The sequence below is a fragment of the Triturus cristatus genome, chromosome 4_2, assembly GCF_964204655.1.
Source record: "Triturus cristatus chromosome 4_2, aTriCri1.1, whole genome shotgun sequence".
Classification (NCBI taxonomy): Eukaryota; Metazoa; Chordata; class Amphibia; order Caudata; family Salamandridae; genus Triturus; species Triturus cristatus.
In genome coordinates, this window is record NC_140586.1 from 962,019,756 (window position 1) to 962,039,211 (window position 19,456).

A 19,456-nucleotide genomic window follows, 5' to 3' on the forward strand; every position below is an offset into this window, starting at 1 on the left:
TCTTCCTCCCGTAGCTCGCAGTGTAACTGGCATCTCAGACGGAAGAGGGGGGATTTCAACTCAGCTCCTGCATCTCCCTGGCTCCACTGAATGATGAAAAGCAGTTTAGCTGAGCTCAGGGAGAACCAGGGGCTGACTTCAGCCTCCTTTCACAGCTATTGCTGTGAATGTTCAACAATTAACCCCCGTGGTCCTGCATGCGGCTGGTAACGGTTCAACATTCACAGCAACAACTGTGAAACAAAGGTTTTGAAGAACCAGAGGTGTTTCAACCCCCTCGGTCTCTGGGACATCTTTGTTTTATTAATTAACACATTCTGCCCTCATGGGGCAAATGTTGTAATGACCTTAAAGTCAGCCTTAGCAGGTAATTATGTCCATTAAAGGATTGCCCTCTTGGTAAAGGCCCTTGCCTTTGGAGCTACAACAAGCTATAAGGCTTTATTAAAGGTTTAAAATAATTACTGAAGGCATAAACATGGTTACTCAGTCAGAGAAATAATCATCATAATATTTTCAGGAGGATCATATACAGTTAACCTCTAAAGTATATCAAAAGCCAGAATCAGAAATTACTACATAGACAGACCAAAAAAACAAACGTGTGCTAAGAAATAAGAAAACGTTTTTCTATAATATCAAACAGCAAACTGACATAGAATCTGCTTAGTTAAAAATCAAGGAAAAGTTCTTGAGTACAAAATCAGTAAGAGGACTGACATGTAGTCTGCCTTTTGGAAAAGGGTAAAATAAAACAATTCCAGCAAATATCGCAAAACAGTACATTTTATAAGTTTTTAGACGGAGAGAACACATTATTTGTAATGTAATGTAAGTAGTTTATTGTCTAGTTAACTAAAACTTTACAATTCCTCATAAAAAGAAAAGTTATAGCAGCAAAGTCAATAGTTTGAAACTAATTAAAAATAATATGCCATAAAATATCCGTGCATTATGCTAAAAGTAATGATACAATTATAAAAATTGTAGTCCAATACAATACAAGAAGACTTAAAATTTGATAAAACGAGTACTCAGTTCTCAGTGGAGGGGTAAGTGTGCAATTGTCAGTTGCTTTGTGGGCAGCGGCAGCAGTAAATTGCTGTTGACTGTTTGCTGGAGCTTATGTCATCCGGGTGAGGGGTACCCTAGGTATATGTTGTTTGCTGTGAGGTGTCACTGGAATATCTTTTTATTGCAATGGTGAAGTGTTCAATGATCCAAGTTTCTCCCCTACCGCTTCCATAAATTGCACAAAGCGGCACGCTAGCTGAACGTCTCCACCTCAGAGGCTTGCCATCACAGCTTGTCTGCAGGTTCTTATCCCCATCCTTACAAAGACTGGCTTCAGTAACTGACAACGTTCAGCTTGTAGTTCTCTGCAGATGCATAAAAGGTGTAATACACTTTCATTGGCTCCCTCACATAAACGGCATCTTGACTGACCCGGCGATCGTTTCCAAGGGGGAAGGTGCGGCAGTGCTGGTAAAATACCCATTCGAAGATGAACATATTTTTCTTTCTTCCTCCTGTTGAAACCTACGCCTAGGTAAGATTGCAGAGAAGACTTGACATAGCTTTGCACAACAAACCATCCGTGGTTTCTTTCTGTTAGTACCGCCTTGTCTTCTAATAGGGATAGGTTGTTCACTGTTTTGTTTACGATTTGTTTAAAACAATTGTAAGACCCTGAGACATTCCAAAGTTCCTCCAGACCCAGGCGCTCTTTTGATTCTATCAAATAGGTCATACCTGGACAGTCCCTCTTTCGATGTATTTCGTTCCATAGGTAGGAATTCAATGTTCTTGTACCAGTTCTTGGCATACGCTCCTTTGCGGGCCAAATCTTGGCTTTGTAGGCCGAATTCTAACCTTATTTGGACCGGTGAGACGTACATGGGTAGATTAAAAATCATTCTGGCTGCTCTTGAAACAGTGCTGTCTAATATGGCCGCATCTCTTCCCCTCAGGCACTCGCTCCCATAAGTAATTGCCGGAATGGGCTTCCCTTGCCAGACTTGTAAAAGTGGAGTAAGATTTGGGCCGGTGATTTTATGTTTGATAGATTTCATTGCTGCCGCAATAGAGTTGCCTCTTCTTTTGATGACATCTTTTTGTGAGTTAAGTGTGCCTCTATTGTCTATTATTACTCCTAAGTATTTGCATTGGTCAACTACTTCTATTGTTGAGTTAGCCAGGGGCCAGCGGCAGTTAGAGGTTTTCTTTCTCGGATGAATCCTCATTACCTTCATTTTGTCATAGTTGATGGTTAAACCATTGTTTGCTGAATATACTGGTTGTATCTAGTAGATGTTGAAGGCCAATGGGGGTTCGACTAACCAGAACGAGGTCGTCTGCATACAGGAGGTTGGAAAGTAGCAGCCCTCCTATTTTTGGAGCAGCGAATTACAGGTTTCCAGTTCTGATGATAGATCGGACATATACACGTTAAAAAGTGTCGGTGCCAGGACGCACCCTTGTTTGAGTCCCTTGGTTGTAGGGCTGTTTCGAGACAGGAACTTACCATCTCCTAGCTACACTTGTACCCACGTATTTGTGTGGAGAAAATTAACTAGTTTAGGAGAGGTGATGGTATTTACTTATCCTTGAGCTTGTGCCATAATTTGCTCCTGTCGATTTTATCGAACACTTACGAGTAGTCTATAAAACACATGAATAGGGGGTGTTTTGCTGTTTTCGCTCCATCTATCATTAGGGACAGGGCAAGTATGTTCGTTGTTGTACCCATGCCCTTTCAAAAGCCCGTCTGACTTACGGGTATAATAGATTTTTCATCTGTCCAGGTAATGAGATCTTCCAGAAGTAGACCAGCATAATATTTCACCTCGACATCGATTAAAGCCACAAGCCTATAGCTGTTTGCTAAGTTCTGGGCGTAGTTGACGGAGTACCATTACACGGAATTATGCAGAATTGATCAAAAACTCTGTGCATTCCGCTCTGCAACTCCATTCCGTATCACCACAATTTATAAAACAGAAACCTCATAAATAACTCTAATATTACATGCTAAAATGCATATAATCATCTCACAAAAGTAAAAATGAAAATATAGCAAGCAGTGAGAGAGGTGATGATTTTGATGTCCTCACAAACCTAGGGAGAGAACCAAGCAGATGCCTTGAACACAAAGATCACATCATGCTGAAGGATTGGTGGTGGTCCCAGCCCCCTAGGACCACCCCAAGCACAGTTATGGGCAAAAAAATACAATCCCAACCAAAGGCCCTGCAAAGCATTATGGGACGATATTCTAGAGTGCAGTGAATAATATAGTATGCAATATCAAAACATTCAAGGGGCAGGCTCTCGGGCTCAGCTGAGAGCTAATACTATAATATTCACTAAACTCTAGAATCTTGCCCCATAATGCTAGTGTAGATGCAAGATGTGGAAAATCCGTATTAATCACTGAAGGATTTTGTTGAAATCCTGAATTTGTTGAGAATTTAGCATTTTATTCTGTATTGGGCTGTGGGGCCATCGAGACTGAAGGAATGTTCCAATTTGACTGTCTTTGATTCTACATGCTCGTCACAGAGGCCAGTTGGGCTGGGACCATTGGCTGTGACATCCCATTCTGTGCCATCTGATTCATGTTCCCATTTACAAGTTTGCTGCAAGCATGGCAAAGAGTGTGTCTTATTCTGCACACTATTAATATTTTAGGTATTTATATTGCCATGGTTAGTAAAACTGATACCTTGAGAAAAGACATTTCTGGATGCAACGCTAAAAGACAGGCAGACACAAAACCACACGCGCCCTCTTTGTCCGGTCTTTGACTTTGCTATATTGTGTAAATCTGCACAAACTTGTGTCGCTCTCATTATTTTTAATCAATTGACTTGCTTAATCCTTTGTCTTTAAATTGAATGATCAACTCTTTATACTTTTGCACAACAATCTCTGGTTATTTTGAGGCGCTTCACTCTGTGGCTCCTCAACTGACCAGTTTACAACCAACTTTAAGTCATTCCAGAAATCTCTAGGGACAACAATTTCAAAGACCATATTCAAACCCATCCAAAGCACCTTCAAAACAGTTACAATCTTCCCCCTCTGAGCACCACTTTTCTGGCTGCTTCTAAGCTTGTGGAAATGTGTCCAGAATTTCAAAAGATCAGCTCTCGACCACGGCACATGCACATGCGCTCCTCCATGCACTTCTCAAAGGAAATTCTTTTACATCAACTGTTTCCGACTCTGAACCACATTCGTCAGCATTCCCTCTTTCTTTATTTTTCCTTTGTGATTTTCTCCCCTTCGTTGTAAATTTGTTTTTTATCTCTTCACATCATTCCAATCTCTTATTGTATTTATTAGTTCTCTCAGATGTGTTCTCAATGGTACAATTGTCACACTTCATATTGCTGAATTCACATTATGCTCTTTTGATAAATCCTCAAGTTTCTCATAACCGTAATGAGAAGCGTAATAAGCATAATGCTGTTCAAGCGGCAACCACAATCCTAGTCAGAGTAAGGGGCGCTTTCCCTCGCCAGTTATGTTGCAAGAGTATTCACTTTGTAGAGTTTTGGAGACTGTAATGTCCTCTCCTTGTTGTCACCATTATGTGCATCAGTACAGTGTAGTGAACCCGATTACAAAACATCACATTGATTAAAGTCTATGAAGGATACATCACCGTTTGTGTGTATCGGGCACAGTGCACAGTGAGGACTCGAGGGAACTGCTTGGATGACTCCTGCAGTTCTGTAGAGCTGGGTACAGAATCACCCATACTACTGGTTTTTACACGCGTTGTGCCCAGGATCAATGAGCCTTGAGCTTTAGAAGCACGCGGTCCCTTTTAATGTGTAAATGTAGGTGGCGGTACCCGTTAGTGGCTGTTATCCGGCTCTACCTTGTATCTGGGCGAGGAAGCCTCATGGGGTCTGTGGAGGAAGGCGGGTCTGTTGTGATGTAATGATCAGTGTTTGAGATTAGGACCTCAACTTCCCTGGAAATGGCAGCACATCCCTTTATGCCTAATGAGGTTCATGACATTACAGGAAATAATATCACACTACAATAGACCCAGTGTGGCTACAGTCGGCGATGACATCAGGAAAACAACATGAGAAGACATAGATTAAAGACTTACAAGGACTGCCTCAATGACACTTCCTTCACCAAGGTACGCGTGTAGTGAAGTGTTGGGAGCTTCAATAGCTGCGGCGAGGCAGGAAAGGTATGATATGGTGTGGCTCACTGGTTAGAGGCGGCAAACCCGTAAGCAGAAGTCGGCCCGGGACCACGGTTTGATTCCCGCCGCTGCAGGGTCTTGGGCCAAGGTCAGCGGACTCGATAATTCTCTCGGTGCCTACTCTAACCACGGATCCCACTCAGCAACTCTGGGCAATAGCTTGCTTATCTCCACTTACGGCCCCATCAGCGCCGGGGATGCTTGTCTTCACCTTGGAGATTCCCAGTAGGGATCATCTCACAGGGAAAGCCAGGATGGGTTCCCCAGTTGCGCGCAGCGCCGGGATACTCCTGAGTAACTGCGCGCTTTACAAATGCAATATAACATAACATAACATAACATATGGCTTTCTACTCTCCATTGCAGAGCCAGGCAAGGACCAGACTGCACAGCCCGATCTCCCTTCAGCGACATGGAAGAGATGGCAGTACAGCTGCACCAATATCTCTTCCGCTCCCTTGAAAGGCCTGATAAGGACCAGGATGCATTGCTTATTCTTTCACTCTTGCATGGCCTGGTATGGACCAGGATGCATTGCTTGTTCTTTCACTCTTGCATGACCTGGGAGGGCTAGGATGCTGAGCCAGGGCTTGGGGAGAACCAACATGTAAGCCAGGGCCTGGTGGGGACCAAGATGTGAGCCAGAGGCTAGTGACGACCAGGATGTGAGCCAGAGGCATGTTGGGAACCAGGATGTCAGCCGGGGCCTGGGGAGGATCATGATGTTGCTGGGGCTGGTGGGGACCAGGATGTCAGCCGGGGCCTCCTGAAGACCAGCGTATGAGACTGGTGAGGAGCAGAGCATGACCAGTGGCCTGGTGGGGACCAGAATGTAAGCCGGGGCCTGGTGAGGACAAGGATGTGAGCCGGGGCATGGTGGGGACCAGGATGTGAGCCAGGGTGTGGTGTGGACTAGGATGTGAGCCAGGACCACAATGTAAGCCAGGGCCTGGTGAGGACCAGCATGTGAGCCAGAGGCTGGTGACGACAAGGATGTGATCCATGTGATATGTAAATATTGAGGTACCCTGAGTGGGTATGTGCTGCGACTAGATCACAGACTAGCCAGAAGGGAAAGGCTGGACACTTGGACCCTGGAACAAAGGGCCAAGCATCCAATGACAAGGGTGTTGGGCCTTGTGAGCCAGCCCAGGGAGCTCCAGAGGTGCAGGAGGAAACTGACCCTGATAGGGACGATCTGGCATCTGAGGGAGGGACTCCATCCCTGCCAGAGCTGGCAGATTTGGCAGAACTGACAGGAGCAGGTGGGCCTTCCGGAGAGGAGTTCTGTAAGGGGCAGAGAGACTGTCCCGCCCTTGAGAGCTTGAGGCAGATTGCCTCTAAGCCGGAAGAAGGGGATGACAGTGAGTTTCACAGAATCTCCTGGGAAGATGGACTGCTTTATACTGAGGCCAGAAACCTCAAGGAGGGGGCCACCAGGAGGTTGATGGTGCCCCGGAAGTATAGAGAGTTCATCCTGACTTTTGGTCATGATATCCCCTTGGCAGCACATTTGGGACAGACAAAGACATGGAACTGGTTGGTGAACCAATTCTACTGGCCCCATATGTCTGCTCCTATGTCACCTGTCAGGCCAGTGGGAAGGCAGGGGGCGAGACAAAGGCTCCCCTAATACCGCTGCCAGTGGTTGGGGTTCCTTTTGAAAGGGTGGAGATGGACATTGTTGGTCCCCTGGACCCACCTACTGCATCATGGAATAGGTACATCTTGGTGATAGTGGACCATGCCACTAGGTACCCTGAAGCAATCCCTCTTAGAACCATAGATGCTCCTGAGGTGGGTAGGGCACTGCTTGGTGTGTTCATCAGAGAGGGTTTTCCTAAATAGATTGTGTCAGATAGGGGCCCAAACTTTCTGTCTAGCTATCTGACTGTGATGTGGGATGATTGTGGTGTCAACTACAAGTTCACCACCACATATCACTCCCAGACTAATGGTCTGGTGGAGTGGTTTAACAAGACCATGAAGGGCATGATCAATGGGTTGTCTGAGAAACTCAGGAGGAGATGGGATGTTCTCCTCCCATGCCTACTGTTTGCATACAGGGAGGTTCCACAGAAAGGGGTTGGTTTTAGTCCCTTGGAATTGTTGTTTGGACACCCTGTCAGGGGTCCATTGTGCCAGCTGAGAGAGCCTTTAGAGACGCCTCTGCAGAAGCAAGGACAAAGTGCTGGACTATGTGCTAGGCCTGAGATCTAGAATGGCCTAGTATATGTACAAGGCAAGCAGAAAACTGGAGGCTAGCCAGAGGCTCGCGAAGCACTGGTATGATCAAAATGCTACTATGCTTGAGAAGACTCCTGGACAGTTGACGCTGGAGTTGGAGCCTGTGGCTCCCAGGATCCTTGATGACAAATGGAGTGGGCCCTACCCAATCTTAGAAAAGAAGGGTGAGGTTACCAATGCGGTCGACATTGACAACCACAGGAACCCTCATAGGGTCCTACATGTGAACAGATTGAATCCCCACCATGACAGGGCAGATATGACCATGTTACTAGTCACTGATGAGGTAGTGGAGGAGGAAATCGAGCCAGTGCCTGACCTCCTCTCCAATAAAGTGCAAGATGGGTCAGTGGAGGGAGTGGTACCCTCTCCCAAATTGACAGGCTAGCAGCACAGAGACTGTAAGCAGGTGCTGGTGCAGCTTGCTGGCCTATTCTCTGTTCACCACATTGACACTGGTGACAGCCCACCTGTCAAAAATAAACTGTACAGGTTGTCTGACCATTTCAGTGCCAGCATTAAAGCTGAGGTAGGTAAGATGCTGGAGTCCAGGGTAACTGAACCTTCTGACAGTCCATGGGCCAGCTCAGTGGGGCTGGTGCCCAAGCCTAATCCACAGGGTGGAGGGGCAAAAGTGTTAAGGTTCTGTGTGGACTACAGAGGACTTAATGCAATCACAAAGACAGATGCTCACCCTATACCTAGAGCTGATGAGCTCAGTGATAGGGTAGGGGCTGCTAAGTACCCGAGTACATTTGATTTGACTTCAGGCTAATGGCAGATTGTCCTCACTGAAGGAGCGAAGACGAGGTCAGCATTCTCCACCCCAGAGGGACATATAAGTTCAAAGTAATGCCCTTTGGCTTAAAGAATGCAGCTGCCACCTTCCAAAGGTTGGTGAACAGGGTCCTGTCTGGGTTGGAACAGTTCAGTGCAGCTTATCTGGATAATATAGATGTGTACAGCTCCACCCGGGAGGATCACTTAAGCCAACTGAGGGAAGTGCTTCAGGCCATGCAGCAGGCAGGCCTGACTAATAAGGCAAGTAAGTTCCAAAAAAGGGCAGAGTTATGTGGTGTACATGGGTCACCTGGTAGGTGGAGGCCATGTACAGCCTCTCCAGGCCAAAATTCAAACTATTCTGTATTGGACGGCTCCTCTCACCCTGACACAGGTCAGGGCATTCCTTGGACTGACTAGGTACTATAGAAGGTATTTTCAGAATTATGGGACAATTGTGGCTCCCCAGACAGAACTTACTTAAGAAGATACCCAAGAAAGTGGATTGGACCCCAGAGAATCATAAGGCTTGTGACACTCTGAAAGCTGCTGTGTCCAGCACCAGTGCGGCTGACCCCTGACTACACAAAGGAATGGGTGGTTCAGACAAATATTTCAGAACATGGGATTGGGGCAGTGTTGTCACATTTAAGTAAAGAGGGCTTTGATTAGCCAGTTGCCTTCCTTAGCAGGAGGCTTCTTCCCAGAGAGCAGAGGAGGAGTGCCATTGAGAGAGAGGCTTTTGCTGTGGTTTGGTCCCTGAAAAAGCTGAGGCCATATTTGTTTGGGACTGACCTTCGTGTTCAAACTGACCACAGGCCTCTCAGATGGCTCGTGTAGATGTGAGGGGAGAATCCCACGTTGTTAAAGTGGTCTATTTCCCTAAAGGGAATGGACTTCTCTGCGGGACACAGACCTAGGGTTGCCCATGCCAATGCTGAAAGACTTTCCAGGTTTTTCCACTCAGCTGATGAGGACTACCAGGGTGTAAGTTAGTAACACATCACTTTTCCTTTGGGGGAGGGGGGCTATGCCGCAAAGTCATCCTGTGTCCTCGGCACCCCCATTCGTTTTGCTGACTGGTACTGGTGGTAACTGACTGTCCCTGGGCTTTGCCTAACCGGGCCCAGGGCCAGTGCTATGATGAAAACACAATAGGAATACAATGAAAACACCTACTTACACTAGGGCACACTATGGGTTAGGGTGCCCCTATGATTGGCATGGCCTCCCCTATAAGGCCCTAGTACATAATAGGGCTGGGGATTAAAACTACCTTTAAGTCCCTAGTACATAATAGGACACGGCACTTTAGAGGCCAGCATCATGCGTGCACTGCTGGAGCCAGAGGTCAGTTTGAAAGCCGCCCTGTGTTGCAGGTCAGTTTTTAACATGTAAATTGTGCCCAATCTCGACTTTGGTATTTTGGGCAGTGAAAAACAAATAAACTACAATATTTTGCCATATTAGGTACCCCCAGGGCCTCCCCTAGGTGTCCTAGAGGTGGGGGTGGGGTGGGGGCGGTCAGGTACTTATAAGGAGGACCCTTATTAAATAGGTTTTATATGCCTTGGGGTTAGTGAGATTGCACATTTCATTTCCACATTGTAGTAAAGTGCTTCTCAAAATCGACTTTTCTGCTAGGAGCACTGTGGAGTGAAGAGCTGCAATATTTGTACATATTCAGTACCCCTACAGTCTACCCTGGGTGTTCCAGGTGTGGGGGGTCATGTAGATATAGGCAGGGTCCTTATAAAAGATGTTTTATAAGCCCTGGTGTTGGAGAAATTGCCCAGTTCATTTGTCGTATTGCAGATCTCCAGCCACACAGGTTAACGTGGCATTCAGTGATTAATTATAATCTCCCGCACGGAAACAGAGATAAAATATCATTCAAGGACTCAATAGAATGGTAATGATAAATCCAAGAATATCCTATTGTTGGATTTATCCTAAAATGTACAGGCAAGAAGTTACACGTCGTTCTTGTCTGTAAGCCAACATTCAGCCCGCTAGTGCTCTCACCTGATTGGCCAGAGTTAAGTGGGTTAGCCAGGCTGCTTTGATGGAAGTGATAAGTAGCCCCTGGGGTGAAGGAGCCATTCTGGGAGGAGAGGGTTCTGCTGCATAGGAATGCACGAACAAGGGGGAGGGGTTGTAAACTATGATCTTCAAAAGAAGGAGAGGACAGGCAGAAGAAGCCACTTTCATTTACACCCCTACCCTCTGAACCCAGCCAGGTGGCAGACTTAAGGAAGGAATGTGCAGATGCCAGGGGGAGGGAGAATATGGAGATGAGCCATCCTGGAGGGTGGTTTAGTCAGCTCATGTCTCTCTTCAGAGACTTCAGCCATATTGAATTTTGGAGAAATAATGCTTTCTGGGAGACCATTGCGCCACACTTTGGAGGAAATGGTCATACACTAGGGCGTTGCCCTGCACCTCATTGGACAGGAGTGCCCTCCTGTACGACCCCAGAGAACACTGAATAAGTATCTGGTGCCACTCAGCTCTGCTGCTTGAAACTGAGAAAAGAAGAAGGACAGCCAAGCTGGACACTTGATTTGCACCATCAGGCCCTGCATTCTAAATGACTGCGCCTGCTGCATTACCTGAACTACAGCCCTTTGGATGTAGCTTGTTTCAAGAGGAATAAAGAGTGTGCTCCCTACAAGCTACAGGTTAACAGAGCTCACCTGCATCAACACCACCAACAGTCCCCTGCCTGGAGTGTATCCAGTGGACTTTTAATGGTGCTGTCCAGGTGCATTGTGGGAATTGTGGTCCCAACCTTTCAAGGACAATTTTGGAGATTCCAGACCCTTGGATTGTGTTTTGGACACTTTGGACCAACAAGAGGAACTTCAGGATGAAGTTCCAGACGTTTGGTGAACTTTTGTGAGATAGCTCCATAGGGAGACCAGACTCTCACAGAAAGGCAATCCGGCGAACCCTCACTGAATCCGGACTGCTGGAGGAGGTTGCACGACGTCTGGTGAGAAATCCTCCAGAAAAGTTTCTAAGTGTGAAGGTAAAATCTTGACCGGGGCCTCCCGCTTAGTGTATCCAACCAGGGATCCATCTCGGTCGGCCTCAAACTTTGACCTTGTCCCGGTCAGAGGCAACCAAATGTCCAGAAGTGACTATTGGTTTCTAAGCACTAAAAAGTGTTTAATCTTTAAAAATTTATATCTCTGGTTCCCTACATTAAACATTTTTTTGTTTTGATGTTATTTAAAACATAAACATATTTTCTATTTTTATAAATTGGTGTTGAATTTTTATTGTGGGTTGTGTCTTAATTAATTACTGAATTGGTGTTTTTAAATTCTTTACATACCTGTCCCAGATGTTAAGCCTGCCTGCTCACAGCCAAGCTACCACGGGTTGAGCATCGGAATACTCTTCTGAGACCTATTCTGAGCCCTATATCGTGTCCGTGGTATTATTGTCAGTGGTAGATATATATTAACCACTATTAATAATCCACTTTCCAACAACAGGCCTCACCTCCCCTGCCTGCTCTGGAGAGACCTCCTCCTTTCTGCACTCCCCTCCCCGTTGACAGGCCTCACCTCCTCTGCACCCTCCAGACAGGCCTCACCACCTCCGCAACCCTACTGGACAGACCTCATGTCCTCTGCACTCCTCCTAGAATCACCCCACCTCCTCTGAACCCCCCCAAGCACGGGACAGGCCTCCCCTCCTCTTCATCTCCTGAACAGTCCTCACCTCCTCTGCACCTCGTTGGATAGGCCCTACGTCCTCTGCAGCACCCGGACAGGCCTCGCCACCTCTTCACACCTTCTGGACAGGCTCCAACTCCTCCGAACCCCCAGTTCAAGACAAGCCTCCACTCCTGGACAGGCCTCATCTGCTTTGCACCCCCTGGACAGGTAAGGCCTCACCTCCTCTGCACCCTCCTGGACAGGCCTCACTTCCTCTGCAAACCCTGGACAGGGCAGGTCTCAACTCCCCAGACCAGACCCCCACCTCCCCCCCTGGACAGGTCTCCGTTCCTCTGCACCCCCAGGACAGGACAGGTCTCATGTCTGCATCCCCTCTGGACAGGCTGCACATTATCTGCACCCACAAAGCACAGGAAAGGCCTCACTTCATCTGCAACCCCCTGGATAGACCTTACCTCCTCTCCACTCCCTGGACAGGCCTCACCTCCTCTCAACACCCTGGACAGGACTCACCTCTGCACCCCCTGGACAGGCCTCACCTATGCACCCCTTAGACAGGTCCCACCTCCTCTGCACCCCGTGGTCAGGGCTCACCTACTCTGCACCACAGGACAGGCCTCACCTCAGCACCCCCTGAACAGGCCTCACCTCTGCAGTCCCTGGACAGGCCTCACATTCTCTGCACCCCGTGAAAAGGTCTCACCTTCTCTAAACCACCCCTGGACAGGCCTCACCTCCTCTGCACCTCCCTGGACAGGCCTCACCTCCACTGTATCTCGGACAGGCCTCACCTCCTCTGCACACCCTGCATGGGCCTCACCTCCCCTGCACCCTATGGAATGGCCTCACTTCCTCTGCACCCACTGGACAGACCGCATGCCTTCTCTGCATTTTCTGGACAGGCCTCACCTCCTCTGCACTCCCCTGAACAGGACAGGACTCACCTACTTTGCACCCTCCTGGACAAGCCTCACCTCCTCTGCACCCCACTGGACAGGTCTCACCTACACGGCACACCCTGGACAGGCCTCACCTCCTCTGCACTCCCTGGACAGGCCTCACCTCTTTGGCACCCCCCTGGACAGATCTCACCTCTTCTCTGCCCTTGTGACAGATCTCAGCTCCTCTGTACCCCTTGGACAGGCCTCACTGTTATGTTCTATATAGGTACCCTAATATAGGCCCGGGTAACATCATATACCTTCACCTACATTATTTCCCCTACACTACACAATAAAAAAGCTTTTAGGATTGAACCTTTACCTAGTTCTAGTCCTGGGTGCAAAAGGAGGGTGTTTCCCTGAACAATAGCCTCCTATAACTTCATCAATGGACTCACACAGTATGAATGAATATTCATGAGGGTTCTTGGAAACCAGGCAGAAGCTACACCACCTGCATAATATCTACGTGCAAGGTTCATCCCCTACGTCATCCTTAAATCCAACAATGGCTAATACAAGGGACAAGGGACAAAGAAACATTAGCTACTTTCTGTAGTTCTACAGCACATCAGAGAGAGGAGATCAGGACTTCCATGCCGACACACTGACGCGAGACGCGGAGGTTCCTGCATGCAGACAATCCAGCTCGCAGTGGTCTGAACATCCTTCGCGGTCCAGCTCAAGACCAGAACGGGGGTCCCACAGTCTCTCAATTCAGGTAATGGGGTTTGACTTATCCTAGGAGGATTCTTGGCTTAACACCTACACACATGCTAGGTACACTTAGATACATCTAGTTAGGATTACATCGTAGGAGTACACATTTATTACTATCATGTATTTTGTATGCTTGTATGCATTCATGATTTTAGCAGAATGATAGAAATCTATCATCCTTTTACGTTTCTAGTGCTTCTAGTTGTCTATATCCTGCACTGTCTATTGATTGTCTCAGCACATCTATTTTACACTAGAATAACGACTTTTCAATAAATACTTATTGACAACGTCCCAACCATTTACTCTGTGTATCTATCTGAACGAAAGTGAGCACGAGTGACTGAGTGAAAAGTGGTACATTATTTCCACGGTCCTGAGGGATCGGGGTGGTCATGTTCGCTAGTTGCCAGGAACTATCCCCTCCTTGGTAAGAGGAGTTTCTTGTGGCACTGTGAGCTAGCTGCTATACAGGCCAAAATACCCGATAGAGGTGTCCAGAATCAGTCTGACACCAATCCTATAGTCTATGTTGTCTAAACGTGCAGAACCTATAAAGGGATATAGGAACTACACAACATGGCGCCGCAAACGTTGGTTGGGTACTTATTTATTAATAGAATCTGAGTAGTTCAGTCGTGCTAATCTCAGAGACCCTTCTCACATATTCCAGAGACGTCTGGAGTGGGAGGGCACAAAAATTCCGGCACAGCTGAGTAGTCTAAATACTATTTATTGGCTGCTGGTTAATCAAGCTTGAAGGACACATTGCTCCTAGAATTGTGTATAAACACCTTATCTCAAAGCCTAACAAGGCCCTTCTTAATAAAAGCATTAAAAGGAGAGGCAGTGGAACAACAACTGCAGTTCAATGCCACAGATGATGAAAATTATGCAGATGCAATTCAAATGACACCAAACGTCAGAAATGCCGTCACCATAAAATTGGGTGCGTATGGTTTCACATCCATGGGTGGAACGGTAACATTTGTGATTGAGGTACACAAATCCTATAGAACAGAGGTATTCTATTCATGGGTTACAGTCCCAGCAGCAAATGCAATAACAAAAACATTTCATTTCTACACAGAAGATGAAGTGCCAAATGACTATAATCCTTACGAATATATTGAAATTCCACTAATTTACCAGGAACACCTATACTGGTTTAAAGGCGCCCTCCCCCATACTAGGAACAGAGTGAGACTGGGTCCGCTCGGAAGAGACAGAGCAACATGGACAGTATTAGCGGCCTATACACCACACCCTGACATTGAGACAATGCCAGCAGGAGATTTACTTATACTCCACAAAGAACTAATAAGACTATACAGAAACATGACAATTTGTAATGAGAACACTCACACTACAGCCAACACCGGCTATAACAACAACAGGACCAGTCCAGACTTCTAAAACCAAGATCACACCACAAACATGACATGCAGTAATGGACAAATTCCCACAAAACGTGAGCAAATGCCTTTCTGGATAGCTCAGAAAATAACACGGCTGGAGGCAGTGTTTCCACACACTACCCCGCATGAAAAACACAGAATGTTAACAACCTGCTTGCCAATGGGAGTAGCTCCCCTGATAGAGGTTTGTACCTCTTGGGGTACAGTTTTCGCTGCCATATATTCCAGAACTTATGGTAATCCCTCCTCAGCTGTAATACCAGATGTAGAGAGACAGATACAGAACGAGTGCGGAGCAGAACCTGCTCTGAATTTGGGGATGAAATTACTGGGTAATTATGCCCGGGTATCAGCTATATTATTAGCAAATATTAAAGGTGAGGCAGCATCAGTGGCAATATAATATAGAAAGATAAAACAAAAATATTAGAGCAAGAAAACGTAGCCACCAAGGGAATTAACCTAGATTGTCCCAATCCTTCTGTAGGACAAAAAAGTAGCGTAACAGAATCAACACCCACACTGATTAAACTTACCGAGTACCCATACTTAAGCTACCAAGTGTTCCCGACAACTTAAGCGCCTAGGATTCTCCATCTCAAGATCAACACAATAAATCATTGGAAAGACAGCTAAAAGCCCCTACGATTCTATCAAAGCGGAAACGTAAATGACTGAGAAAATCCAGAAAGCGCAAATAAACAAGCCAGGTATCAGATCAGTCCCTGGCAACATCAATTCAAACACCGCAAGAAGATATCGTAACCCATAGCAGTACGGAAGCGGCAACCCCCAAGGAGTAATCAACTTTTTCCCCAAATTTGCCTGTCACGTTCAATACCTCGAACCAAAACTTAAGGGAGTCGCCTCCGCCAAGGAAATTATATAGTTTATTCAAATCTGGAGCTGGGAAGGGAAAATAAAATTCTAAAACTCAGGCAACACAAGTATCAGTGAGATGCCTCAAGTCGGCAGCAAGGAAAATAAACCAGGGCGCGCCCACCTCGGTTGAAGAAACCGGTACCGACGTAAGGCGACCTGCGGAAACAAATGGGGGAGGCGCAAACCACCAACAAAAAAACAGATCAGAACCTCGGGATCCATCCCAGACCCCACGAGAGCCAATGGTGGCGAAATACACGGAAAAGATTTTGCATAATGAATTGGAGTACGATCCCCCAGTTAATAACAAAGTCGTCTTCAATCCACAATACGCCTCAAGGGGAACGCACAACATATTAAATAGAAATGTCTTGCTAAAATTATTCCAAGCTCTCCCATCCCTAAATCACATAAACACCAACGACATCGAAAGTATTGAATTTAATCAAAACCTGAGTTTCACCGGTCACGAAGTTACAATAGCCACATTTTCCAATAAAATGCACATCGACCTCATTTGGCAGCAGAAGGACACGTTTGCCAAATGGGGAATTGAGTTAAAAAAGATAACTCCCCCGCGTTATCCCAGCCCATTACAACCACTCCCTAATACCACGAGTCTCCTAAAAGGGGCAAAAGGCCCAGATCATCAAAGTCAAACGAGGGATAAAGAGCACCAGGCCAGGAAAACTACTATCACTCTTGATTACCCCGAAGCCGGGAAGCTTTCGACCCCTTGGGTATTAAATAGAGAAGGCACATCCTTGGGAATGGCATGAACATCTTCAACACTAGCCTCCCATTCACACCACGGATGTAACATCTGCTCCTGGAACGTGCACGGCCTTCACTCAAAATTAGAAGACCCAGATTTCATGGATTTTATCACACAATATAACATTCTCCTTTTTCAAGAATCTTGGCGGACAACTCCATCCCCAATAATAGGTTTTAAGGAATTTCTGAACCCAGCTAAGAGAGCCACCAAATACGGAAGAGCAAAAGGAGGTCTCTCTACTTTTATTTCTACAGAAATTCCATGGCAGGCTTCCATTGTAGATTTAGATTGCTCCTGGATGTTGTGCGTCAAAATAGACGTCCCGGAGACCTACACCCTGCTCATCCTCAACATCTATATTCACCCTGCATCTAATCTAAAGAAGCTAAGAATTGAACAATTAATTACTTCATTAAAAACATTAAAACTTGCCTATTTAGATGCTAAAATCATTCTGTCGGGCGACTTTAATATGAATTTACAATACGATAGGAGTAAGGGAAAAAAGGGCCCCATACAAGCCCCCAACCGACAGGATACTTCCTGCAAGAAATGCGCATCTCGCTTGAAAGACCTTTCAATGCGCATACTCAATGGCCAAGGCCCGGCCGACCGGCCCGCAGCATACACCAGGGTTACACAAAAAACACGCTCTACTATAGATTATACCTTTACAGATTACGACCTTTTTCCATACATCGCGAATTTTCAGATAAAAGATAGGGCAGAAAGTGATCATCAGCCACAATCTTTTACATTAGTAATATCTTTCAAAACCTCAGCGAAAGTAAATGCGCTATCATCTTTAACACAATGTTATAATTTAAAACGCCTCCGCTGGAATAAGAACAACATCGAGGCCATCGCAAACACTTACACCAGTCTTTTGGAAAAGTCCAATCCCGAAACACTAACCATAAAAACTTGGGAGTTTTTTATATATGAAATTAGCAATATATTTTTTAAAAATACCCATGCCCGCAAAGCTGGAAATTCAAGAGGGGCCGCCTGGTTTATCAATAATCTGAGGAAACAAAAACAACAACTAAATAAATACCTCAGACAATTACAATCTCGGGGACCAGAATGCCACCAGGAACTTCTACTGTTAATCGCAAAAACTAGAAAACAGCTAATAAATTACATAAAACTCACAAAAAAAGAGCACCAAGAACATATCTGGGCCAAACTTCATTACGCTTGCAAATTGGGGGATTCCAGGCTTTTTTGGGAACAAATAAACCAACTAACCAATGGCCGGAATCAACATCATCATTCGGATATACTGGAGGCCACATGGAGAACCTACATCGAACTCCTATACAACGGAGCTGCACCTCGATAGGCTTCAAACTGTGAAGCACTAACAGTGAAGGAGGCTGGAGGCCGAGATAAAGTTAATGGTATCAATAACCTCGAACCACTTGAGGATTCAGTGTTGTTCACAGAAATTCAAGTGCTAAAAATGATAAAGAACTTAAAATCGGAGGGAGCCCCAGGTCCGAACGGACTACCAAATGCCCTGTTTCGACATGACCCCGCATTCTGGTCCCAAGTTCTGACTCCTCTTTTTTCCAAAGTTACAGCAGATTGTTTGATCCCTGAGTCCTGGAGAGGAAGTGTCCTTAATCCAATCTATAAGTCGGGTTCCCGTTCGGACCCCTCCAACTACAGACTGATTGCGTTGATCGATGTAGAGGCGAAAATTTACGCATCTAATCTCTTAGTAGAATTAGAGGCTTGGGTTAGTCTAAAAAACCAAATACCTCCCACGCAAACCGGATTTCGGGCGGGGATGGGCACCCTAACGAACATCTCTGCAGTCACTCTTTTAGCTAATCAGGCCTTCATAAAACCAAGGCCCATGTATGCCTGCTTCGTGGACCTTAAAGCGGCCTTCGACAAAGTTTTGAGAGCCTCTCTATGGGCTAAGATGCAGGCCTGGGGGGTCCCGTCTAGACTCTTGGAGGCCATTATCAACCTGTACTCTCACACCTGGGCACAAATCAAGAAAGGAGACGGGTCCAGTGCCACCGGCAAGATCCCAACATTAAATGGGCTAAAACAAGGTTGCGTATTAGCGCCTTGTTTGTTCAACATTTATACGTCAGATCTTGACAAGTGCCTTCAGTCAATTCCAGCTGACCCCCCAAAACTGGGCAAATAACCAACGCCATGCCTTCAGTACGCAGATGACATAGTACTGCTAGCACAAACACCAGCTGGCCTGCAGAAACTGATCACGGGACTAGGAGCCTACACCACCTTAAACCAGCTTACGATCAATCACCAAAAGACTAAAGTAATGCGTTTTTCAAAACATAATAAAACACCGTCCAGGTATACCTTCTCCTGGAAATTGGGCGAACAACCATTGGCCCGCGTTACCTCCTACAAATATCTAGGCTTCGTGCTAGATAGCAAGCTTAACTTTAAACAACACGTGGAACAAGGAAGTATAAAAGCAAAACAACTGTTGTTCGCCTTCAAAGTCCTGAAAAAAAAGCTCATAGGTTGTTCTACCAGTCACCTGCTACAAGTGATAACTGCAAAATTTCTACCCTCCATCTCGTATGGCTCAGAAATCTTGAACACCAAAGATGCCACCACCTTAAATACAGTACAATCCATATTTTTCAAAAGACTGTTCTCAATCCCGTTACACATCTCACAAGACCAAATCCGTTTAGAATTTGGATTAAAAAAAACAGATTATGGCCAGACAAGGTGCTTTAGTGAAGTACTACTGGAGGATGAGGGAGGCATAAGAT

The 19,456-nt window shown here is 46.0% G+C and overlaps 1 pseudogene across 1 annotated transcript in view; it reads right to left on the reverse strand.

The window, feature by feature from the left end:
* The window catches only part of LOC146839138 (uncharacterized), a 200,217-nt pseudogene that overhangs the window by 14,377 nt on the left and 166,384 nt on the right, over positions 1-19,456 (reverse strand). The window lies entirely within an intron of this gene.